General features: G+C 37.2%; 2 long non-coding RNA genes across 2 annotated transcripts; both read left to right on the top strand.

Annotated features, from left to right (window-relative positions):
- Positions 1-333: 333 nt before the first annotated feature.
- On the top strand, positions 334-2,941 carry LOC117072695. The gene is made up of 2 exons (XR_004432911.1): positions 334-574; positions 2,711-2,941. It is a non-coding gene; the product is annotated as an uncharacterized LOC117072695 (long non-coding RNA).
- A 1,379-nt stretch (positions 2,942-4,320) lies between these two features.
- LOC117073155 lies at positions 4,321-18,007 on the top strand. The gene is made up of 3 exons (XR_004433138.1): positions 4,321-4,605; positions 13,877-16,693; positions 17,151-18,007. It is a non-coding gene; the product is annotated as an uncharacterized LOC117073155 (long non-coding RNA).
- The last annotated feature ends 6,674 nt before the right edge of the window (positions 18,008-24,681 follow it).

The raw sequence follows: 24,681 nt of genomic DNA, 5'->3' as shown, positions 1-24,681 counted from the left end.
TGAGTTGAGGGCTGTGAAGATTCAAGTCAGCTCCAGACCTTATGTCAGTATTAACAAGGGCAGCCTTGATCTTGGTGAACATGATGAGCAGTCCAAGAAAGGAGTACAAAGAATAAGGGCCAGCACTGGTCCTGTGTGGAGAGAGTGAAAATGGGGTCAGGTGAAGAGGTATCACTTCCAACAGGACGATCAAGTTAGACATCTTTTAAGGGATAAGAGGCCCAGAGGTTAAGCCCTGATGGCAGGTCACTGAGACACTGTGGAGGGAAATGGATAAGCCAGGAGTGTTGTGAAGATGTAATAAGGGCTGCACATGTCATAATGGGATCTAGACAAATAGGAGGTATACAAGGCTTGTGGGAAGTTGGCTCCCCAGAAATCTGAGAGAAACTAAGACATGTAAAGTCCTGCTCACCCATGAAAGTTTCTAAATACAGGAGCTCTGATTCTAAAGTCATCTCCATTTATATTGGTTTACCTTTTTAAGACACTTTGTTGTTTCAGAGCTACCTTGCCATGAAGATTCATTACCTTTTCTCTGCTCTTTTCTTCCTTGGCCTGCTGTCTACCTCAGGTAAGGCTTTAGTAATAGTAAGGGAAATATTTGAGTGAATAAGAAGCCAGCATGAAATGGCATAAACAACTATCTATTGCCAGTGTTAATTAGTAACTGCTCAATGAACATTTGTTGGATGAATTTTTTTGATGGATGAATTAGTTTCTCCTTCTAGTCTAAAAAATATAATCGAATTTGAAGAATTCCATGATTCCCTTTCTATTTCATGTCAAATTTCTCGTCTCAATGCTGGGATAGACTTAGGTTATTTCCAAGAAAGGGAATTTAGAGATTATATCCTCTGCCCTCTCATTTGTGAAATAATGATTTTGAGAGCTTGAGTGTAGGTCCTCTAACTCCCAGTACACTATGAAAATGGAATATCCACTCTTGTTTTTCTCTGCTTGATCAAAGCAAGGTGCAAATAGTGAGTTTGCTGTGAACCTTAAATGTGGTAATTCGTGTCAAGGGATTTTAGGAAATACTTGGCAAATAGAAAGTGCTTAAGAAATGTTAACTAATATTATTATCATTATTACTATTTTCACTTTTTTTTTTTTTTTTTTTAGTTTATCTTCTTCAGCAATTTCTTCTTTCAGTTCAGAATATCCTCAAGCAGGATGAGCCCGGAGAAAAACTGTGAAATTATTGGCATTCACCTTTAAAACCATAAAATGATAAGGGCCTGATGGATAAGAATCAAAAGAAAGGAATGGTGGGCTGGGCACAGTGGCTCATGCCTGTAATCCCAACACTTTGGGAGACCGAGGTGGGCGGATCATGAGGTCAGGAGTTCCAGACCAGCCTGACCAACATGGTGAAACCCTGTCTCTACTAAAAATACAAAAATTAGCCAGTCGTGGTGGCGCATGCCTGTAATTCCAGCTACTCAGGAGGCTGAGGCAGGAGAATCGTTTGAACCCAGGAGGCAGAGGTTGCAGTGACTTGAGATCGTGCTACTGTACTGTAGCCTGGGCGACAGAGCGAGAGTTCGTCGCACAGAAAAAAAAAAAAAAAAAAAAAAAAAGAAAGGAATGATGGAGAGAGATAATGTAAAGAAGATGAAAAACACTGCTGGTATAAAGGAGAGAAGATGAAGGAGGAGCCAATGATGGCACAGAAGGAGTTTGTGAGGGATTTAGAAAGTTGTGGTGCCGTTAATAGAAATGTGAACGCAGGGAAAGGGAGCTGATTGAGATGAAGCCAGTGAAAATGATTTTAGAAATTGTTACCTTGAAGTGATAGGGAGACATCTAACTGGAAATAATGCAGTAGAGATATGAGAGTAGGAAGAAGCTCGTGGCTGATGATAAACATTGTGGGATCCTTCCAAAAAAGGATGACAATGAAACTATATGAATAAATTACTACCTCAAGGGCAATTCTCCCTGTCTCCTTTCTCTTTCTCTTGTGCCTGTTCTGGACATGGTGGTGATAAGTGTCTGTATTAGTGGAGGACAAGAGCAACACAGAAAATATCCACTCTCTTTTCTTCCTTTTTTCTCTTCCCTCTTCTCACCCTCCTTACTCTTCTCCCCTCTACCTTTTGATTTTTTTCTTTTTCCTGAACATATAATGAAGCTTACAAATTACATACAATGCACAGGTTTTTAAAAAGTGAAATAATTAGTAAGATGATTCAGGCAGAGGAAAATCACCTTAGAAAAAAGTAATTTGCAAGAGTGATGATGTTGTTTTCCAAAATGGCCCTGGGTGAGGTCACTGAAAGTGGAAGGTAGTAGAAGTCCTTGACGTGGATTTCAGATAGGAATGGAGTGGTATGGGTTGCCTCCTGAGAAATTGTGCCTAAGATTTATGCCCCAGTGGCCCTCACCTGCCTGCAATGGCAGAACATCCAGCGTGCATGATGTTCAGTACTGATCTTCTAGAAAGCCCAGCATGGGGCTCTCTCTTGGGATTGTCCAATAATGCTGGGCTTATGTAGTCCAAAGGGAGGTCAACTGTTTTCTGCACCAAGTGAGGTGTACCTGCAGAGCCTGTCAGTCCCTTCTGAAATATATTTTTTAATCTGATTAATAACTATTTTGCTACCATGGGCCATTCTCATCAATATTTTCCCACAAAGCTTTATATTTGAAGTCTCTTGCAAGTAAGTATATCCTTGTTTTTGTTCATCTATCTGTTTATTTTTAGGAACTGAAGGTGCTTATGAAGTCATTAGTATCATGGACTGTAAAAATCAAACATTGTGTAATTCTCAGAATACAACTAGACACTGCTCTCATCGGAAGGAGATTGAACTATGTGTCTTGCGTCTTGGAAAAATTGCAAAGCGACTGACTAACCATGAAGAAATAGCAAATTAGGAAGACAGGATGATCAATTTCCTTGTCTTATTAAAAGATAAAGTCTGCTTTCTTTTCTCTCTCCTTTTATTCTCTAGTGACACATTTATTTATTGACAGTTTGGACAAAAGTTTATCAAGGAACTTTTCACGCTTAGGATGAATTACAACAAGAACCAACATTTTCTTAGTTCCAGCAGATGAGAGAATACATGCTTGAGAAACCAAAAGAATAGCTGTCCTCTTTGGGTTGTAGGGGAAAGTTTTAGGAAGTGTGAAGTAGGGGAGGGAAGGATCTGGGGTGACAATTATAGTGTGACATACACTGACAAGGGCAGATGTGAAAAGAGATTATCAGGTTTTACTGTCTATTACAAATGGAGTTTTCCCTCAGTGTTTTGCAGAAGATTTTGATAAAGACTTAATTAGCTTTAAAATTTTTATTTTTTGTTAAAATATTTGATTGTAACATTTTAGCGCTTGCATTACTAAAGTGAATACTTTATCCAGCTTTGCAAGCCAAATACACTCCACACAGACCAGACCTGAAAAGGTAGGAAAGTGATTCTTGGAGCCTGGGACTCCTTTCCATTGATCCTGGCTTCTATGATGCCTATGATACCTGCAGCCCAATACCTTTCCTCCACAGTTCCCTGATTCCACTATGCTAGCTTCCCTCTGAAATCACTGTGTTAAATTTTTAGGAAAATATGGGATGATGGAACAATTCTAATTTGGGTAGAAAAGACCGCCTACCCATGCAGTAGTATCTGTATTATTTTTTCTTTCTATTTTTTTTTTGAGATGGAGTTTCACTCTTGTCGCCCATCTTGGCCACACCATCTTGGGTCTCACCGTCTTGGTCAGGCTGATCTGGAACTCCTGTCCTCAGGTGATTCACCCGCCTGGGCCTCCCAAAGTGCTGGGATTACAGGCCTGAGCCACCACGCCCGGCCTGCATTAAATAGGAAGCTTATTGCTGGTAGGTGAATTTCAGACTACATAACTAAAGAATTTAAGGCAAATATAGGAGGATCAGTCAGGATTCTGGCTGGAAACTGATGAGACATTGGAAGAAGTTCACAATATAAGGGTGGGGCTCTGGCACTGAAGGAGGGGTCTGGAAGCACCGGGGGCAGGAGCAATGAAGGGAAGAAAGGCTTCAACTGACTCCTCGACCTGAAGTCCCACAGCCGGGAACACCAGCAAGGAGAACATAAGAGAATGCACGGGAAAAACACAAGTCAAAAACAATGGTTTGTCTTTTATTATTATTAAGAGGATGGAGGAGCAGCAGTAAGGTTTATTAACGGAAATATTCGTACTGATGAGCATAGAGGAAGAGGTTTTGTTTACCTGTTTAAGAATTCAGGGTGGCAGCAGTAGGCTCTGCCTTTGGGGTCGAGGTGGCCAGTTAGAAGGGCGTTGTACTTTCCCTGGGTCCCGCCCCTCCCCAGGTGAGCTGGGTCCCTTTGTGATGCTGATGAAAACGCCTGGGAGGGAGATATGACAATGACTCGCTCCTATCCCCTACCCCAGTCCTTTCCACCCCAGAGTAGGCGGCTTCCCGCTCCTCGTCTTGGGACCCAACCCCAGGAAGTCAGATGTCCTTGTTCAGCAGGTCGCCTGGCTCGAGGGTAGCGGTAGCGGACGAAGCGGTCCAGGCACAGCCAGCTGCAAGGAGCAGCCTTGGCGGTGCTGCTCGTGGCCCTGGTCAGTGAGCGCACGCACTCCCGGATTAAGGTAACCCGCGCGGAGGGGACCCAGCTCCCAGGTGGCCATCCCAGTTCCCACAAAGCCCTCCCTGACCTTTAGATCGGGAAATTATAGCCCCAGTCCCCAGTCCCAACGTCATGTGCTTTTTAAAAGGTGCAAAGGTGCATGAAAAACGTAGACTGTACTATTGATGCTTCTCATGCTATAAATGCATTTCCTGTTTCTGTACTCGGTAATCCCTCCCCTCACAAATACCTAGGGCTGGTTGGTCTAGTTTTCCAATTGGTCTCCCAGTCTCAGGCTTGCTCTCAGATTCATTCTCCTTGCTTCCACCAGGGAGATGGAGAGAGGGAAGAGGGGAGGAAGGAGGGTGAAGTGGAGGGTGAGAAGAAAAGGGGAAGAGAGATGATTCTATGGTTTATCTATTTGTGTGTGTATGGAAGCGGGGGGACTGAATTTTAATTCATGTGTTTATGGATATGTGAACCCAAGCAAATAAATGACAACCAGTAACAACAGCAATAACAGAAACAACCAGGCAAAACGATTATCATAGTACGTGCAGTGCTCGCTTAATTGCCTATGTGAGATAGGAACTATTAGTATCACCTGCGTACTGATGAAGAAACTGTGGCACCTGAGAGGTTGAATAACCTTCTTGGGATCATGCAGGTTGTAAAGGGTGATGCTAGGATTCAAATCCAAGCACGTAAGAAAGCAACCAGATACAAACTTGAGGCAACCTATCAAGACAAATGCTGGGGCAGGCTTATAGCAGGCAATACCAACAAGCTTGATTGAGCAAAAATTGGGAGTTCTTTAATTTCTATAGAAGTAGATGTGTTGCCTTTTAAGTGAAGTGGTAGTGTTACCGGAAAGGGGTCCCGATCCTGACCCCTTTCCACTTACTTCTTGGATCTCACTCAAGAAAGAATTTGGGACGAATTCATAAAGTGAAAACAAGTTTAGTAAGAGAGTAAGTAAATAAAATAATGGTTACTTCATAGTCATAGCAGCACTGAGGCCTGCTGGTTGGCTATTTTTATGGTTATTTCTTTATTATTTCTAAATAAGGGGCGTATTATTCACGAATTTTCAGGTAAAGGGATGGGCTGTTTCCAGAACTGAGGGTCTCTCCCCTTTTTAGACCAGATAGGATAACTTTTGAACGTTGCCATGGCATTTGTAAACTGTCATGGTGCTGGTGGGAGTGTCTTTTAGCTAATGCCATCTAATTGGCGTATAATAAGCAGTGAGGACGACCAGAGGTCACCATCTTGATTTTGGTGGGTTTTGACTGGCTTCTTTACTGCATCCTGTTTTACCAGCAGGGTCTTTGTGACTTGTATCTTGTGATTCTAGTCCTGCTGACCTGTTTCATCCTGTAACTAAGAATACCTAACCTCCTGGGAATGCAGCCCAGTAGGTCTCAGCTTTATTTTACTCAACCCCTATTAGAGATGGAGTTGCTCTGGTTCAAATGCCTCTGACAGTAGGGAGCAGGAAATAACAAGAATTGAAGATAATTTACAAAACAGGAGCCAATTTTAAAACACAGTCCCTATTTACAAATATGCTTTCAGTTTATAAAATCTCCAGTGGACTCAGTTAAAAAAATATTTTATGAGAGACTGCAATTCTTTTAAGAAAAGTATGTGCATTACTATTAGAAAGACATCAGTTGGAATGAATCTGGATCTAGCCACATTAAGATAAGACAGCAATGCCAAAAGGCTTTGAACTTAATCATGATACATTCAGTAACGTGATGCTTTATTCTTGGGGTTAACAAACCAGAAAATAGAGTGCATATCAATATATTTACCTGTGAATTTATACTAATTGGTTGACCAAAATATATGTTAGACAATGCTTGCTTATTTTACAAGCAATGTTAAGAACATTAATAAAATGGATTTGAAATTCTCAGCTTAAAAAACAAACAAAAAATGAAAAAACAAATCACCATTTTCGAGTTCCCATCTTCCTGAGCTGCATCCTGGAAGTCCCTGCCAGCTGAAAGATTTCTGAGAGACTCTACCAGAACTAATTAGCTAAGCAGTCTTGGGACCTCCCCACACAGCCAAGGAAACAGTTATTGGAATCTTTGCTCTTTGAAAATCTTTGTTCTCTGAAAACAAGTAGCCATACTTTGATATCAACTGGATATTTACTGTATTTTCTGCATGGTCTCAGTTTAAGCCCAAATCTGTATTTGAGAGTCTCTTGGTCTCACTTACGTAGCAATACCATTTACGCTTCCATAATATAAATTATTTCATATAGTTGCCTGAGATAATGGGATAATGTTTTATCAATCAAATTGACAAAGATCATATTTAGTGCTGGTTTCTAAAATCACATCAGTATGAATCAGGAAACTTTAAATGCTCTTAATTTTTTTTCACCATCTAAATAGATTTAATTAGTAAAAAAATCACCTTTTTTAGTCACGTAGTCTCATATGTAGCATCATGGCTGCAATGGTAAGTGCAAGTCTGGGGACAAAGAACTTTGAAAGGCTCCAGTGGTAGCCATGGGATCAGTTCTTTAAATGATACAATTTTATTAGTAAAGATGTCACCTTTACTATAAAAAACTCAATTCTTTTCAATAACTAGGCAGAAGAGATGCAGTGATATAGATAAGCCGTATAAGCTATATCTAACTACATATATTACATGTTACAAACCATATAATTCCACTGCTAGTATTATACAAGAAGTCATTAGAAATATGGAAGAGATTAAGGTAAATTTGTTGTATTTTTTCCCTTTTAGTTGAAATTCTCTCGTATATGACCATATATGTTGTAGTTCCTCACTCTTTTCATTCTCTTTTTTTTCCTGAAGCCCCTTCATCTTGCCCATAACATCAGTTATTTTCTGTCTATAAAGACTTGCAAATTTACCTCCCCTCTCACAGCACAGCCAAGTAACTAAATTGATACTTCTACTTGGGTGTCTCAAAGACATTTCAAATTCAGTAGCTCAAAATTGAACTTAGGTTTTTCTATCTGGTCTGCTTCCAAGTTCCTATGAGGAAACAATGTCATTCCTATACTAAAGTTACTTAGTGACCTCCCATAGCTCTTAAAATAAGGCTCTGCCATGGTAATTATAAGGGTGAGTATCAAATTCTAGAAATTAATACAACCAAGCCAGGTAATTTGTTAAATGTCTTCCTTTAGGTTGTTAAATACCATACTAAACTGCTAGACATTCAAAACCAAGTAGAAATACACCAGATATCTGACCCCACCATTCTTTTAGCTCAATTGGTAATTTTTAACTTTCTTTCCAAAGGAACTCATTATGAATAGTAAAAAGGTGATCCTTAAAATGGAGTTGAGTTTCTGGAATGAAAAGCACAAAATGTATAATGATTTTCATATTGAGTTTTATCAACAGTTATTATCCTAAGAAATATTTTCTCGTGGATATAAGGTAGAGTTCTTTTGTCTGTAACTCAGGAAAACCACTGGTAGAGGATCAGAAATAGATGGGTCATTTAATTAGCATTCCTTAAATCATTTGTGCAGCATTATTCTCTTGGAGTCACCTTTGCAAAGAATTGAACAAAATAGAAGCCAAATAAGTAGACAGAAAATAAACCAGTCCACTCTACTCAAAGAGCACACAGTCTTATGAAGATGATGAACATGAAGTCAACTCTGTAGTGTTGAGAGCACTGGTTCTCCAGAGCAGCACTTCTCATCAGGGGCTGCACATTAGACTCACCTCAACACAAGTTCAGATGCCCAGGCTGTACTTCAGAATCTCTGGAGGTATGACACACAATGTGCATTTTGTGGTCACCCAGACTGGAGTGCAGTGGCGCTATCTTGGCTCACTGCAACCTCCACCTCCTGGGCTCAAGTGATTCTCCAGCCTCAGCCTCCTGAGTAGCTGGGATTACAGACACATGCCACCACACCCAGTTAATTTTTGTATTTTTTAGTAGAGACAGGGTTTCACCATGTTGGCCAGACTGGTCTCAAACTCCTGACCTCAGGTGATCTGCCCACCTTGGCCTCCCAGAGTGCTGGGATAACAGGCGTGAGTCACTGTGTCTGGCCCACAATGTGCATTTTTAAAAGCTCCCCAGTTGATTACAGTGAGCAGTAAATTTGGAGGATTAAGTATGAATGCATCACTTTGTTAATGAATTTCTTTCTTTTAAACCTCGATAGCCTTAGAGCTGAGCCTGAGTTTTAAACAAATGCAGATTTTATCCTAATTTTAAAAATATTTTAACTTTTATTTTACATTCAGGGGTATATATACAGGTTTGTTATATAGGTGAACTCGTGACCTGGGGGTCTAGTGTACAGGTTATTTTCTCACCCAGATACTAAGCATAGTACCCAACAGTTATTTTTCCTGAACCTGTATTAGTCCATTTTTATGCTGCTATGAAGACATACCCAAGACTGGGTAACTTATAAAGAAAAGAAGTTTAATTGACTCACAGTTCTGCATGGCTAGGGAGGCCTCAGGAAACTTATAATCATGGTGGAAGGCGAAACAGGTATATCTTACATGGTGGCAGATGAGAGAAGTGAGAAACAAAGGAAAGGGGAAGCCCCTTATAAAACCATCAGATCTCATGAGAACTCACTCACTATCACAAGAACGGTATGGGGGAAACTGCCCTCATGATTCAATTATCTCTACCTGGTCCTGCCCTTGACATGTGGGGATTATTACAATTTAAGGTGAGATTTGGGTGGAGACACAGAGCCAAACCGTATCAGAACCTCTCCCTCCTCCCACCCTCCACTCTCAAGTAGGTCCCAGTGTCTGTTGTTCCTTTCCTTCTGTCCATGTGTTCTCATTATTTAGCTCTGACTTATGAGTGAATACATGTGGTATTTGGTTTTCTGTTTCTGTGTTAGTTTGCTAAGGATAATGGCCTCCAGCTCCATCCATGCTCCTGCAAATGACCTAATCTCATTCTTTTTTTATGGCTGCATAGTATTCTATGGTGTATATGTACCACATTTTCTTTATCAGTCCACTGCTGATGGACATTTAGGTTGATTCCACATCTTTGCTATTGGGAATTGTGCTGCAATGAACGTGCACATCCATGTATCTTTATGGTAGAATGATTTATATTCCTTTGGGCATATACCCAATAAAGGAATTGCTGGGTCAAATGGTAGTTCTGTTTTTAGTTCTTTGAGGCATCACCACACTGCTTTCCACAATGGTTGAACAAATGCAGATTTTAATGTGGGGATCACAGAAGCAAATTTGAAGTTCTTTTAATACTGTTTCACTGACTGAGAAGGGCAAGAATGGGGAACCAAGATGGTGTGACTTTTAGACAATGTAGCAATTGTAAAAATTTCTTAATTGACTGTGATACTTCATAGCCTAATTTCTTAGACTGGGGGCAGGAAACATCTGAGAAAACAAATTTCTTTCGTGGCAGTCTCCAGAAACATGCTTGTCAGCATGCCTGGAAACCTGAGCCTGAAAAGCAGTCCTGCCGTAGCCTGTTGGCTTTCTTGTGGAGGCACTAGAGCATTGATTGTAGAAGCACTCACTTTTTTTTTTTTTTTTTTGGTTCAAGTAATTTTTATGTATCACATATTAGGATGCTATGGTTCCTTGATTAACTTATTTTTTCCTCTTAAATATATGACAGATATAGAAGCAAAGCTACAAGTGCTTAAATGTACACTTTGAGAGCTGGTCCTAAGTATCTTCTGTGATGATACCCTTTATTTAACCAACCAGCACTTCCCTTAGCATCTTAGTGATTCACAAAAGCCACCCCACCCATTCTGAGCTCCACAGCAGAGTGGGGTTTTCATAGTTCTGATATATGACTGATATTCAAAAGCTCACCGAACCAACTAGGCCTTAAAGCAGAAATTAGCCCTGAGGCATTCTGAAGTTAAGACTCTTCTGCTCCTACTACTATCAAATTGGGTTTAAGTAATTTTAACAAATCATTTTCTAAACCATTAATTACTAATAGTTATTAATTGGAGGTTTTGCATTTCTTTACCCTTATAAAATATCATCACTTCGATTGATTTCAGTTTTTTAGGAAAGAATAACAAACCCACCTACATTTATGAAGCAGCACATATTTAGAAGGTTTTTTTTTAACTGTGCTGAAGCTATAGTTTTAATTAGTGAAATGTAATTTATTTTGCAAATAATTTGTTCTTATAAGTATTGTTCCAATTATGTTGGTGGCACCGATACCTGATGGAGATATAAGGCAGAAAAAATGGCAAGTGTTATGCTTTAATGGAAGAGATTGTTAGCCAAAATTATTGTAAATAATATTATGAAACCCATCTTGGGCCTGACCACCATTTGAATAAATATTCACACTTGAAGAAACCCTACTTGTTAAATTGTGGGTCAGATTTAGTCTTGCAACCTGATTTTCTGTTCCTGACAGTGATAAATAATATTTTTCAGAGGTCATGATTGCATTTCATGATACCTCCCAGACTAAGCTGTCACTCAGACATTCCTACCTTTCTTAGGCCTTGGTTATAAATTTATCACAAATTTCTCTAAGCATTTAAAAAATCAGTTTATACATTTAGCATGGACTATAAGTTATAGTGTAGGAAATTAAAATATAGAAATAATAGGTTTTTTATGCTTCAGCATTTTTCCTAGGATTTATGTGACCTCTAAACGCACATTCCATGATATAATGAATTACTTTTTAAACTTTTCTTTTTAGTTGAGTAATACATAAACATAGTGTTTCAAGGAAAGAAGAGTGCCCTCAGATATACCCCATCCCAACCCTGATTCCTGCTTCTAGTCAGTTTTCTCTTAGTACTTACCCCTATATTTCTCAATAATTTATGTTTATTGCTACTTCCTGGCCTTTTTGTTATAGGTATTACGTATTGGCTTTCTATCCTGGAAGATGATGATTTAGCATTCTTATATCATCTCTCTCAGACACAGACTATCACACACACACACACACACACACACACTCCCAACTGCATAGATGCTTCCCCTCCTCCATTCTTTTTATCCTGCTATTTCACAACTTTTGGTCAAGTCCATAGTCAGTGTTTATATTATCATGACACAATTATTATGAACCACACATAGTGTGTCATTATTATATTTCCTTATTGCTTTTCCTGAAGTTAACCATCCTTGGTGTGTTTTTTTGTTTTGTTTTGTTTTGCTTACTTGGTTAGCTATTATTTACGCAACACTTAGCTTATGACAAACACTGTGCTAAACACTTTACAGTATATTAACAATTTGCACCTATAAGGTAGGTATCATTATCACCCTCAAGTTTGCAAATGTAACTGAGACACAGAGAGGTTGAATAAGTTGCCCAGATCACAAAGCTAGTAGATGACTAGCTTATGATTTGAACCTAAGCAATTTTATTTCTCCTTAACCACAGCAAAATACAAAGAAATGTCCAAAGTTTTTGAGGCTAGTTTCTTGAGAGAAGATCAGTGTTATTAATGAAATGAAAGAACTGGAGATAGGACTTAGCCTGGATTTTTCTTGGCAAGCAGAGAAGGAAAGGAAATGATGAATTTGTTTTGGACATGTTAGAATGATGAGATGTCAGGATATGTAAATATTTATATAATAGTTGGATATAGGTTAGTAAAGAAACTTGCACTGTGGATATGAGTTGGAGAATCTTTGACATAGAAAAGGTTGGCTATTAGATGAGAAAGTGTGATTTCTCCAAGCAAGTGAATACACAGAAAGAAAAGCAGAAAATATGGGGCTGAACTTTATGGTAAATACGAAGTTAAGATGGGGGAAAAAGAAGAGAAACTCAGGTCTGAGAGACCATCATAAAGGTAGAAGGAGAATGAGAGAAGGACTGAAATCCCAGCTAGAAAAGACTTTCACAAAAGATGAACATAAAACAAAAAGGATTGTGTCCTTCAGAGAAATGGAGGATGGTGATGATCAAGAAGAAATCAATCTGGAGAAAAGGTGGTTATTGACAACTTCCACCACAAACTATTACAAATATTAAGTATAAATAACAGGAGATGGTACTACACTTTATTTTGTCTTGTTTATAATTTTTTTCATGTCTGGTGTTTTATTATTTATTTGTTTTTGGTAGATAGAAGGAATAAATTATTATTATTGCTTATCCAAATATTTCTGGGCCAAATCCCAGAAATCTGGCCAGAACTCAGGTACTGGCAAAGTCAGAGAATCACAGAACGTTAAAAATGAGAAGGACCTCAAGAGTTCATCCTGGTTTATTTCATTTTATTTATGGGGAAACTGAGTTTCAGAGTGGTTGAGTGACTTCTAATACTGAAGGCTCTTGAGATGAGCCTGGAGGTCTGATCTGAAACCAGGTCCCGGCTCTCCAGTATCTCACTGTGGCTTTGAAACAGCAGGTAACATTCAACTAAAAGACTTACGCTCCCTTCTGACTTTCATATATCTCAACTTGCGGGTCCAATACTGCGTCATGGAGGGATATCCTGGACCAGTAAAGAAGTTTTTAAAAATCCTTAATTGTTGAATCAGAAAACTGAGCTGTGTCCAATTTGTTTGGTCCCACACTTTAGGTGCCTTGATGCCTGTTTTAAATGTAATGGGGCATAGTTAGGATCAGTGGTGTCAGAACAAAATACATACTTTTTTCTTTAAAGACTTTAAAATTGTGACATATAACTTGGAACATTGAAAAATACTGAAAATAATGGTGGTTGGGATTTTAATTGTTTTTTGTAATTTTGTAATTTCTGTGCAGTTTAACATATTACCATAGCACAGGCTGCTGGAGTTACATCTGTGATTTTCTACCTATGCTGCCTGTCTTTTTGGCTGCTGACACATATTTTTATTAATCGGGCAGAAGATTTGCTCTAATATATTTTGGAAAGTAAGCTGACCAACCAAAAATTTTGCTGTATCCAGGAACCCATAGAAGTGTCATCATTTCTAGAGGGAACTGTGAGCTGTATTCTTTTGTAACATAAAAACATGTGCCTGCCATTTCAAACTACTAAACACCTAGACTAGTGGGAGTTTGGACTGTCCCATACAAGGACCCATATATAGAGTGTGATCATAGAATCATGTGCTCATAGATCACAGAGTCTGTGTCTTTGGACTGGTCTATTCTTAATGGCTGTGGGGAAATAAGGCAACTTACTCAACTTCATCAGCAGCCTTACTAAAGTGGTAGAAAAAACTTCTATGTTAGAGTTTAAACTTCAGGCAAAAGCTTGTTACTTAAAAGCCAAAAAACAAATCAAAAAAAGCTTAAATACTTTGAAACTGTTTTTATTTTTCAGCTCTATGCGACTCATTTTCATCTAGCAGTACCTCTCCAAAACCTGAATCTTCACAAGAAAGCCGTACAGCAATTAACCAGTGTTGCAAAGATTGCCTCTGTGATAAAGGTAAACCTGGGAGCTATTGCTTAGAATTTTAAAAAATGTACAAGTGGTAGGATGATTCCAGGGCAGTGCACGACTACATATATCATGTAAACACACCAGCCTAGAAAACACAATGCATTGCTTGGTTTATATCAGGCATTACCACAACCCATTTTTTTTCTGAATATTTTTTGCTACTTTCTGCTTTTCTTTTTTAACCCTTTTCTGACTGTAGAGATCATATGTACTCATTGCTGAAAATAGGGAAAGTAAAGGAAGTACAAATCCCACTACCCACAGTGCCTTCTGCATTTCCTAAAGCTATGACAGCACTCTCAAATATGTAAATGAAAGAGACTCTTGATAAAAACTGAATTTTACTTTTTCTTTGCCATTAAATTTGTGTCTAACAGAATCAGCTTAGGGAGAAATTAGCCCTTCCAACTGTTCTTCAATGTCATTTTACTTACATAGTTGTTACTATTACTAATAATAAGCTTTCTCTCTGAGCACTAGCATGTGTCAGGCAGAATACTAAGAACTGCACATAAATGCTCTCACTTAGTGAAAAATCTAGGAACCTGGCACTATCCCCCGTAACTAATTACCGATCATTTAGTGGACTCAGAGTACTTATATAATGTGCCCAAGGTCATGTGGGAGACAGGATTCAACCCCAGCCCTCTGAAATCATCACACTACCTTAGTTGTGAAAGGAATGGAGGGAAGGAGCTAATTTATTGAGATTCTCCATTAGGTAAGTGATTGTGTTGGACACTTCACATGCTGATTGTGTTCAATTCTCACAGACTCACAAGGTAAATAATATTATTGCCACTTACAAATGTGGAAGGAAACTGAGGCTTAGTGGGACTAAATATTTTATTAAAAGTCACACAGCTGATAAGTGGGGGAGCTAGAAAAATGACTTTGCTTTCTCTCTTTCCAAAGCTGTCATTTCTATTTGACCACATGGGAAATTTTTCTCTTACATCTCTTTCCCCCACTTGACTTCGTAAGATCAAAATGTGCTGCCCATTTTGGTAAATTTTTACAAGACAATGGACAAATTGGATTTGAAGGCTTTTTCAATGAATGAATGAATCTGTAGATTCATGCTAATCTGGACTAATGTCCAGCTTAGGGTATTTCACCAGAGACTCAGCATGATGCCTCAAGACTGTACTGAATGCATAATCTGATGTCTCAACATTTTAACGTTTAATCTCAATTTAAAATAAACAAGAGTAGATTTGACAGTCTAGCTTAAAAGAGATAGCATTTTTTTAAATGTGTGGAGGAATTCAAGCATATTGCTAAAGTTTTCCTGATCAAAGTTTCTCTTATTTACCAGTTAAATAGCAAATGAAAAAATAAACAGGTCTGTCATCACTTAGAATATGTATTTGCCCATAAAAATAACTTTTTAAAGAAATTATAAATAGCTTAGAAAAATGATATTAGAAACCTAGGTTAGCAACAGTTACTATAGATTATTTACTTATTCAACAAATATGAGGGAAAGGAAGTGTGGTGTATAGGGGGAGATGATTGTTTAAATAATGAGGTCAGAGGAGCTCTCCTTGGAGAGCTGTAATTCCTGCCTTATAGTGACAATGCAAGAATGTGGAATGAAGTATGCAGCACTCCCTGTGCTGAGCATAGATGAAGCTATTATTATACTTCATAGATGAGAAGACAGATGTGGTTTAACGGGGTTAAGTTCACTCAGTTGCTGCCAATTGGCAACACTTGGATTTGAACTCAGGTTTTCTGATTCTTGGATCTGTGATTTTCTCATTTTGCCTGGCAGTTGTGTTGTTTCCTCTGGGTATTGATCACACTTGTACAAATGGATAGACATTGAAAATACATCCGCTAGTGGGTAAACCTGAAATAAATGCTAATTTTTCATTTTTATAAACATTTCTATTTGATGTATTTGTGTTTTGAGAGTATATTTGCTGTTCAATATAATTTTGTGTCTATTGGATATGTTTTAAAAATTATAATCTCTAAGGATATGAATTAATGTACATTAATGTGTAACTAATATTACAGCTCCTTTTACATCCACTTGGGTTTTCATGTTGTTTTTAAGAACTGAGTGCAATTATGGGAAACACATTTGGAATGATGAAATAAGTCAGCCCTAAAGGAATAGCAAAAGTCCTAGGAGTAATCTTGTAGAGTCCTGTCAAGACAAATAAGGGTGGTGATTGAGAATAAAGAAGCAATCATGCGAATACCGTGATGGTATAAAAATATTGTTAGATTTGTTGGGAAGAATTTTTATATATAACAGTTCTAGTTAATTATTAAACAACTTTAAAAATTATACCATTAAGAAAATAGCAGACAAAGAAAAAGATTTTAGTATGTATAATCAGAGCTAAAGATTACATACAAAAAGCATATTTAGTTAGAAGGAAAAAAGTAGTATCCCAGTATAATTGGTAAACACATAAATACAATTTCATCAAAGAATAAAAAATAGAACTATTAAGGAAACAGTAAAAATGTTTGTGGTTGCTAGTAATCATAGAATGTAAATTAAGACAAACTAACTTATTTTCCATTCAAATTAATTAAAGGATATGATTTAGAAAATGTCATGAAAATGGTACTTTTATATCTTGCAGGTGGGAAGACAAATTGACGCAACCCTCTTGAAAAGCAATCTGGCACTATGAACCAAGAGCCATGAAAAGGCTTATGCTATTATAATTAGTAAGTCAATTTATAGAAATTTGTTTTTTAAAAGCAAGGTAAAATAAGGGAAAACCCTTGTTGGGAAAGGTGTTCATTGCAATATTGTCTACAACAGGAAAAATACTGGAAGAAAAAAAATCTAACAAATTGATAAAATCATATTAGGTAAATTAGGGTGGATCTCTGGGGTAAAAAATCATGCAATGGATAGAACTGATAATAATAGAAATGCCTTAATTAGAATCTTAAGTGGAAAATGAGCATAGGAAATAGAATGCAGGCTATTGTCATTATATACAATTATGTAGAGAAGACTGAAAGGAAACATTTCAAAAGTTTGTAAGTCATTTTAAAGATAGTGGGATTACAGATTTTTTTTTTTTTTACTTTCCATATATATTCTTCAATGTTGTTATAATGATTTAACAATGAAAATGTAATTGATAGTGTATTATTGTTATTTCCTTAATTCTAGAATGGCTGTAATGTTGGCTATAAATATGAAATTTTCTTTCATACACCAATATTTTCAAGAATGGCATATTCACATGCAGTGTGTGGTAAGTTGCATCGTTTCTCTTTGAACTGGGCTGATCATTTTCAAGCTAACAAACCTGTTCCTCCATGAAAGTAAGTTGCCACTAAAGATCTTACTCTTACTATACATAAGCAGTAGTTAACAAAGAGTTATTATTTTGAAATGGCAAATGCTTCCTATACTCAGATGTTTTTATACATTCACAACTCACAAACAACCAGCCTGACTAAAGCACTGGGATTTAAAAAATGCACTGAGACAGCCTCTTCATTTGCCTGGGAGACAATTCAACCCAGAGGTTCAAATGCAGAATGCATGTTTATAAGAAAGGTCACTGATTTTTCGCCACTTAGGAAAGCCATGTTATGTGTGCCAAGAGAGATGTACTTTAATCTAAGGCTTTCATGCCTTGAAAGGTAGATGGGAATCACTTTCTATCATTCACCTCCTAGATTTTCTAAAACCTAACTTGGAGAGACATCCACTTCTGTAGGTTAAGCAGAGAATAATGCAAATAGCTTGAGCTCAAACTATATCCAATCTTATGTAAGATTCCACATTTCTGAGCTTTTCTTCTTAAGCCTGCATCTCTTTTTCAACATGAAACATCTTGATTCATGTTTCTGTATTCCAGGCATTTTCCTAAGAGAAACACTTCGAAGTTATTCCAGACTCCTCTCTCTTCTTCATTCAGAGACTGTCAGCTTTTATCATCTGAAACTCTAAAATGCTTCTTGAGTTCAATCTCTATTTCTACACCTGAAATATTGTATTAGCTTTTTGATAGCTTCTTCCAGAGTTATCTTCTTCAAACAACATTTAAAAATATTTAGCTTTTGGCGGTGGCTCACACCTGTAATCCCAGCACTTTGGGAGACTGAGGTGGGCAGATCACTTGAGGTCAGGAGTTCAAAACCAACCTTGCCAACATGGTGAAACTCCATCTCCACTAAAAGTACAAAAATTAGCCGGGTGTGGTGGTGTGAGCCTGTAATCCCAGCTACTCGGGAGGCCGAGGCAGGAGAATCACTTGAACCTGGGAGGTGGAGGTTGCAGCGAGTTGAGATCACATCACTGCACTCCAGCAGGTGACAGAGGGAGACTCCATCTCCAAAAAATAATATATATATATATATATTTTTTTTTTTTTTGAGACGGAGTCTTGCTCTGTCGCCCAGGCTGGAGTGCAGTGGCCGGATCTCAGCTCACTGCAAGCTCCGCCTCCCGGGTTTACGCCATTCTCCTGCCTCAGCCTCCCGAGTAGCTGGGACTACAGGCGCCCGCCACCTCGCCCGGCTAATTTTTTGTATTTTTTAGTAGAGACGGGGGTTTCACCATATTAGCCAGGATGGTCTCGATCTCCTGACCTCGTGATCCACCCGTCTCGGCCTCCCAAAGTGCTGGGATTACAGGCTTGAGCCACCGCGCCCGGCCAATATATATATTTTTAAGCTTTTATATTAAAAAATCTTTTGTGGCTCTTTACTGTCTGGAGGATAAGGTCCAATTTTCTTTTTCTTTTTCTTTTTGTTACAACATTATCAATGTATTTAATACCACTGAACTCTACACTTAAAAATAGTTAAGAAACTAAATTTTGTTCTGTATATTTTACTACAATAAAAACATTGGAGAAAAAAATAAGTAAACTTTTAAAAAATGGTTCAGTAACTTGTCTAAAATCACATAGCTATTAAGTACAGACATTATTATTCAAAAAATCCTTGTCATACTCCAAAACATACTCCTTTTCTATCATAGCCATGGTTTGCATACCGCTTCATGAACGACACAGTATTTTATTTGAATAAAGGTTCTTTATTGCTCTTTTGTGCACTTTAAACATAAAAATGATTGTTTACTTTTTGCATTACTCTTTCAGATTTAAATTGTGGTCTTAGTTTTGCAAAATTTAGCATATCTTCATGTGTTTGGAAATTGAAGGGTACCTGAATATTTCTCCTTAGTCATTGCTTCTGTAATCCATATATTTTTCTCCAAATAAAAGGTGATGTCTTAAACCGTGACTTAGCAAGCTACGTATGTATTTGCCTTGTGTGTAAATGGAGATGATAGGAAATACAATCAATTTTTCTTCAGAACTATAATTAAAAAAATTTATCTCTAATTACTACTCATAAACATCCTTTGTAAAGCTTTTAAAATCACCTATGCACTTTAAGTGAATGATGCCAAACTTCAACAGTTAGCTGTTGTAATCTGATCTAATCTTAGAATTCATCTAGCGCTTAATGGTAAATTTATTCTCATGTTTGGGACTAACTCTTTCAAGCCTTGTCAAGAAATCTGGGTCGCTTAACTATAGCACTCTTTATCGCACTATGAGGATCTTGTGACTGCTGTCTCCCCAAAAGTTGATCTTTTAAAAAAATATATTGGTAAGTGGTCACCCACTTTTTAACTCTTGTATTTCTATTTTTCACCTCTTCCTCATGCACTTCATACCTAGACACAGTCCATTGTTTTCTTTCCTTAATTCCAGGAGGCCTTTGCTTGATTCCATGCCTTTGTATGAAAATATTTTCTGTAGTACATGACAAACATTATCTGCTCATATATGTCTCCCTTACTGCATTATGAGTCATTCATAACAGAGACCGCGTCTTGTTTATCACTGTATATCAAACATCTGCAGAGGGTAAAGACTCGAGATACGTTAATTGAGTAAATAATTTAATTAATCCAGTAGTGTAGGGTGCAGATTAAGTTAATGTGACCCTTCAAAAAAATGACTCTTTGGTTTTCATAGGTGGGGAGTTTTGGGTGAGGAAATGCTGGGAAGGGATGAGTCTGTAGACCTGGCCCAGGCTTGACCTGGAAGCAGGGCTCTGAATGTTCACAAGCAGTTCTAACTAAAGCTAGAAAGAAGAGAGGTATGAAGTGCATGAGGAAGAGGTGAAAAATAGAAATACAAGAGTTAAAGCTAGAAAGAAGTAGGGACTGCATTCAAGATCAGGAATTAAAGATTAAGTCAAGACTATAATTAAATATGATTGGAGGAACACAGACCCTGTTTCATATTTCCTGGAACCTCCCATAGATAGATTTTCTTGCTGCAGATAGGCCAAATTTACATGCTCTGCTAAGAACCTGAAATAGAATCTGTATTATTGATAGAAGTAGAACCCAGTATTTTGATAGGCAGCTGGGTTGAGGGCAGGGCTGGCTTTTGTTCTTGAATATTAAGAAACTTAACAAACACATACATGCATTGACAGCTAGAAGTGGACCAAACGACATTTCAGTTAGAAGAAACAGAATGTACAAAGGCTCAGAGATGTGAAAGTGGGTACCATGTTTGGGGGATTTCCAATACTTCCATTTGGTGTGAAGATAGGATGTGAGGGACCAATAGAAGCAATTAGTGACTTTTGGGAAAGAGTGAAAGATCCAAGGTGACCCCCGTGGTTCTTGCCTCCTGGTGTTCACATGTAATTCTCTCTCTGTAAGTGTGGGCAAAAACAGTGACTGCATTCTAACGAACAGAATATGGAAGGGTGATGCTACATTACTCCTATGATTATACTACATTCTGCAATACTCAATGTTGGTAGCAGACTCACTCCCTCTCTCCTCTTGCTGGTTTTGAGGAAGTAAGTTGCGATGCATGCTGTAGCCACAAGAAGCTGAATGCTGTCAACAACCACTTACAAGCAGGGAGGCAGATTCCACCCTAACTGAGCCTCCCTGCGGTAATCACCTCCATTTGAGTGCAGGCAGAACCTGACTTGATTCTAACCAACAAAATATTACAAAGGTGATGGAATATGACTCCTATGATTTCATTATATCATGTTAGTCTGTCTTACTAGCATACTGTCTCTCTCTCTACCTTTTTATTTTTAAACAGTAAGCCTTCATGGACCTTGTAGCTACAAGAAAGAGAAAATGAATGCTTCCAATAACATCAGCAGGGAAATGTGTCCTTCCTTAGTTGAGCTTCCGGATGAGAATCCAGCGGGGCCAGGGTCTTTGTGCTGTAGTAATTTGTTACTCAGCAATAGATAACTGATACAATAGCAGGAAGCCAAAACCCCTGATAATCTCCACTTTCATCTCCAAACAATCTGTGCAAACAGTTAAAATATTGTTAAAGTGGGAGAGAATTATATTTTATCTTATCATTTGAAATTATCCAGAGGAGTAAAAAATCAAAAAAATGAAAAACAGTGAGGAAACCCTATAGGGTTTATGGGACACTATATGCAAAACAATATACATATAATGGGAGTCCTAGAATGGGAGAGAGAATGGGGAGACAGTCTTTTTAAAGAAATAATGACTGTAAACTCCCCAAATTTGGGGAGAGAAATGGACATTGAGATTCATTAGACCCAAAAATTCTCAAATAGGTTGATCTCAAAGAGGTATATAGCAAGTAAATTGGCAGAATTCAAAGACAAATAGAGAATTTTGAAAGTAGCAAGAGAAAAGTGACATCACATATGAGGGAGCCTCCATCAGACTATCACTGGATTACTCATCAGAAACCTTGCAAGCCAGGAGAGAGTAGGGTCATATATTAAAAATACTGAAAGCAATAAAACTGCCAAGAATACTATACCCAGCAAAGTTGTCCTTGAGAAATGAAGGAAAGATAAAGACTTTCCCAAACAAAAGCTAAGGGAGTTTGTTACTACTAGACCTGCCTTACAAGAAATGCTAAAGGGAGTTAAGGGATTTTTTCAATCTGAAATGAAACGATTATAATTAGCAATGTAAAAACATATGAATGTATAAAACTCACTGGGAAAGGTAAATCCAGTCAGCCCTCTGTATCTTTGGGTTTCACATCTGTGAAGTCAACTAACCACAGATTTAAAATATTAGAAAAAAGAATCACATCGGTACTGAAGATGTACAGACATTTTTCTTGTCGTTCTTCCCTAAACAATACAGTGTAAAAACTATTAATATAGTATTTACATTTTATCAGGTATTATAGGTATATTAGAGATGATTTAACATGGGAAAATGTGCATAGGTTATATGCAAATATTATGCCACTTTACATCAGGGATTTGAGCATCTGCAAATTTTGGTATCCACAGAAAGTTCTGGAATCAATCCCCCACAAACAGTGAGGGGCAAGTGTATATAGTTAAATTCAGAATTTTCTAATATTGAAATAGTGTTATGTAAATCACTTTCAACTCTAGTGTAAAAGTTTAAAGACAAATATTAAAAGTAACTTTAACTGCAGTAATTTGTTAATGAATACACAATATTAAACAGATGTAAATTGTAACATTAATAACCTGAAATGTGAGTTGGTGGGGAGAATTAAAAGTATAGAATTTTTTGATGTGATTGAACTTATTATGAGCTTAAAATAAAATGTTATAACTATAAAATATTTTAAATAAGCCTCATGATAGCCACAAAGGAAATATCTGTAGTTGATACACAAAAAATTAAGATAAAGCAATCCAAGCATACCACCACAAAAAGTCATAAAATCACAAAGGAAAACAACAAAAGAAGAAGAAAGGAAGAGAGGAACTCCAAAACAGAAAACAACAAAATGGCAATAGTAAGTCCTTACCTGTTGATAATTAAACATAAGTGGATTAAGTTATCTGATCAAGAAACATAGAGTGGCCGAATGGATTTTGAAAACCAAGATCCAACTATGCTGCATATAGGAGACTCACTTTCAGCTTAAAGACACGCATAGGTCTCAAGTGAGAAATAATTTGGCAAATAAAAATTAAAAAATAAGAAAAAGACACACATAAGCTGGAAGTGAAGGAATGGAAAATAATATCCCATGCATATGGTAATCTAAAGAAAGTTGGGGTGGCTACTTGTATCAGACAAAATAGACTTTAAGTCAAGAACTGTGACAAGAGACAAAGAAGGCCATTATACAATGACAAAGGGGTCATATCATCAAGAGGATATAACAATTGTAAATATACATGTACCCAAAACTGGAGTACCTAAATATGTAAAGGAAATATTAACAGAACTGGAGGGAGGAGAAATAGATAACAATACAATAGTGGTAGGGGACTTCAATACCCGCCTTCCACAATGACAGAAAATCAGTAAGGGAATAGAGGAATTAAACAATGTTGTAGACCAAGTGGCTCTAACAGACAGATATAGAACATTCTATCCAACAGCAGCAGATTACATATTCTCCAGAATAAAGATCAAATGTTAGGACTTAAAACAAGTCTTAAAATTTTTTAAGAAGATTGCAATCATATCAAGTATCTTTTCTGACCACAATGGTATAAAATTAGAAATCAATGACAGGAGAAAAATGGAAAACTCACAAATATGTGGAAGTTATGCAACACATTTCTGAACAACCAATGGGAAAAAGAAGAAACCAAAAGGATATTTAAAAATATCTTGAGACAAATAAAATGGAAACACAACATACTAAAACTTATGGGATGCAGCAAAACCAGTTCTTAATATAGTGATAAATGCCTATATCAAGAAAAAGGAAAGATCTCAAATAACCTAACTTTAAACCTCAAGGAAGAAGAAGAAGAAATCTGAAACTTAGCAGAATAAAGAAAGTAATAAAGATGAGAGCAAAAATACATAAAATACAGATTAGAAAGACAATATAAAAGATTAACAAAATGAAGACTTTGGTTTTTGAAAAGACAAACAAAATCGGCAAATTTAGCTAGATAACCAAGAAATAAAGAGAGGATTCAAATCAAATTATGAATGAAAGAGAAGGCATTACAACTGATATCATCCAACCACAAAGGGTCATAAGAGATTACTATTAACAATTATATATCAACAAATTGGATAACCTAGAGAAAATAGGTAATTTTCTAGAAACATGCGACCTACCAAGACTGACTCATAAAGAAACACAAAAATCTGAACACACCAGTAAAGAGTAAGGAGATTCGATTGTTAATTAAAAACTACCCAGTAAAGAAGAGAACAGGATCAATGGTATCACTGGTGGATTCCACCAAATATTTAATGAGCAATTAATGCCAATTCTTTTCAAACTTCCAAAAAATTGAAGAGGAGGAAACACTTCCAAACCTGTTCAATGAGGGCAGCATTACCCCAACACCAAAGCCAGATATGGATACTACAAGGAAAGGAAATCACAGGCCAATATCCCTGGTGAAAATAGATATAAAAATTCTCAATTACTAGCAAACAAAATACTAGCAAAATTCAACAATACATTAAAAGGAGCATACACCATGATCAAATGGAATTTATTCCAGGCATGTAAGGGTGGTATGATATACTAAATCAATAAGTATGATACACCACTTTAACAAAATGGAGGATAAAAATCATGTGATCATTTCAGTAGGTGCAAAAAAAAGCATTTGACAAAATTCAACATTCTTTCATTATAAAAACTTTAAAAATTGGGTATAGAAGCAATATACCTAAACATGGCAAAGACCATATATAACAGGCCCACAGCTAACATCATACTCAATGT

The sequence above is a fragment of the Trachypithecus francoisi genome, unplaced genomic scaffold (assembly GCF_009764315.1).
Source record: "Trachypithecus francoisi isolate TF-2019V2 unplaced genomic scaffold, Tfra_2.0 Lachesis_group4, whole genome shotgun sequence".
Classification (NCBI taxonomy): Eukaryota; Metazoa; Chordata; class Mammalia; order Primates; family Cercopithecidae; genus Trachypithecus; species Trachypithecus francoisi.
This window is presented reverse-complemented; position numbering and strand designations above follow the sequence as displayed.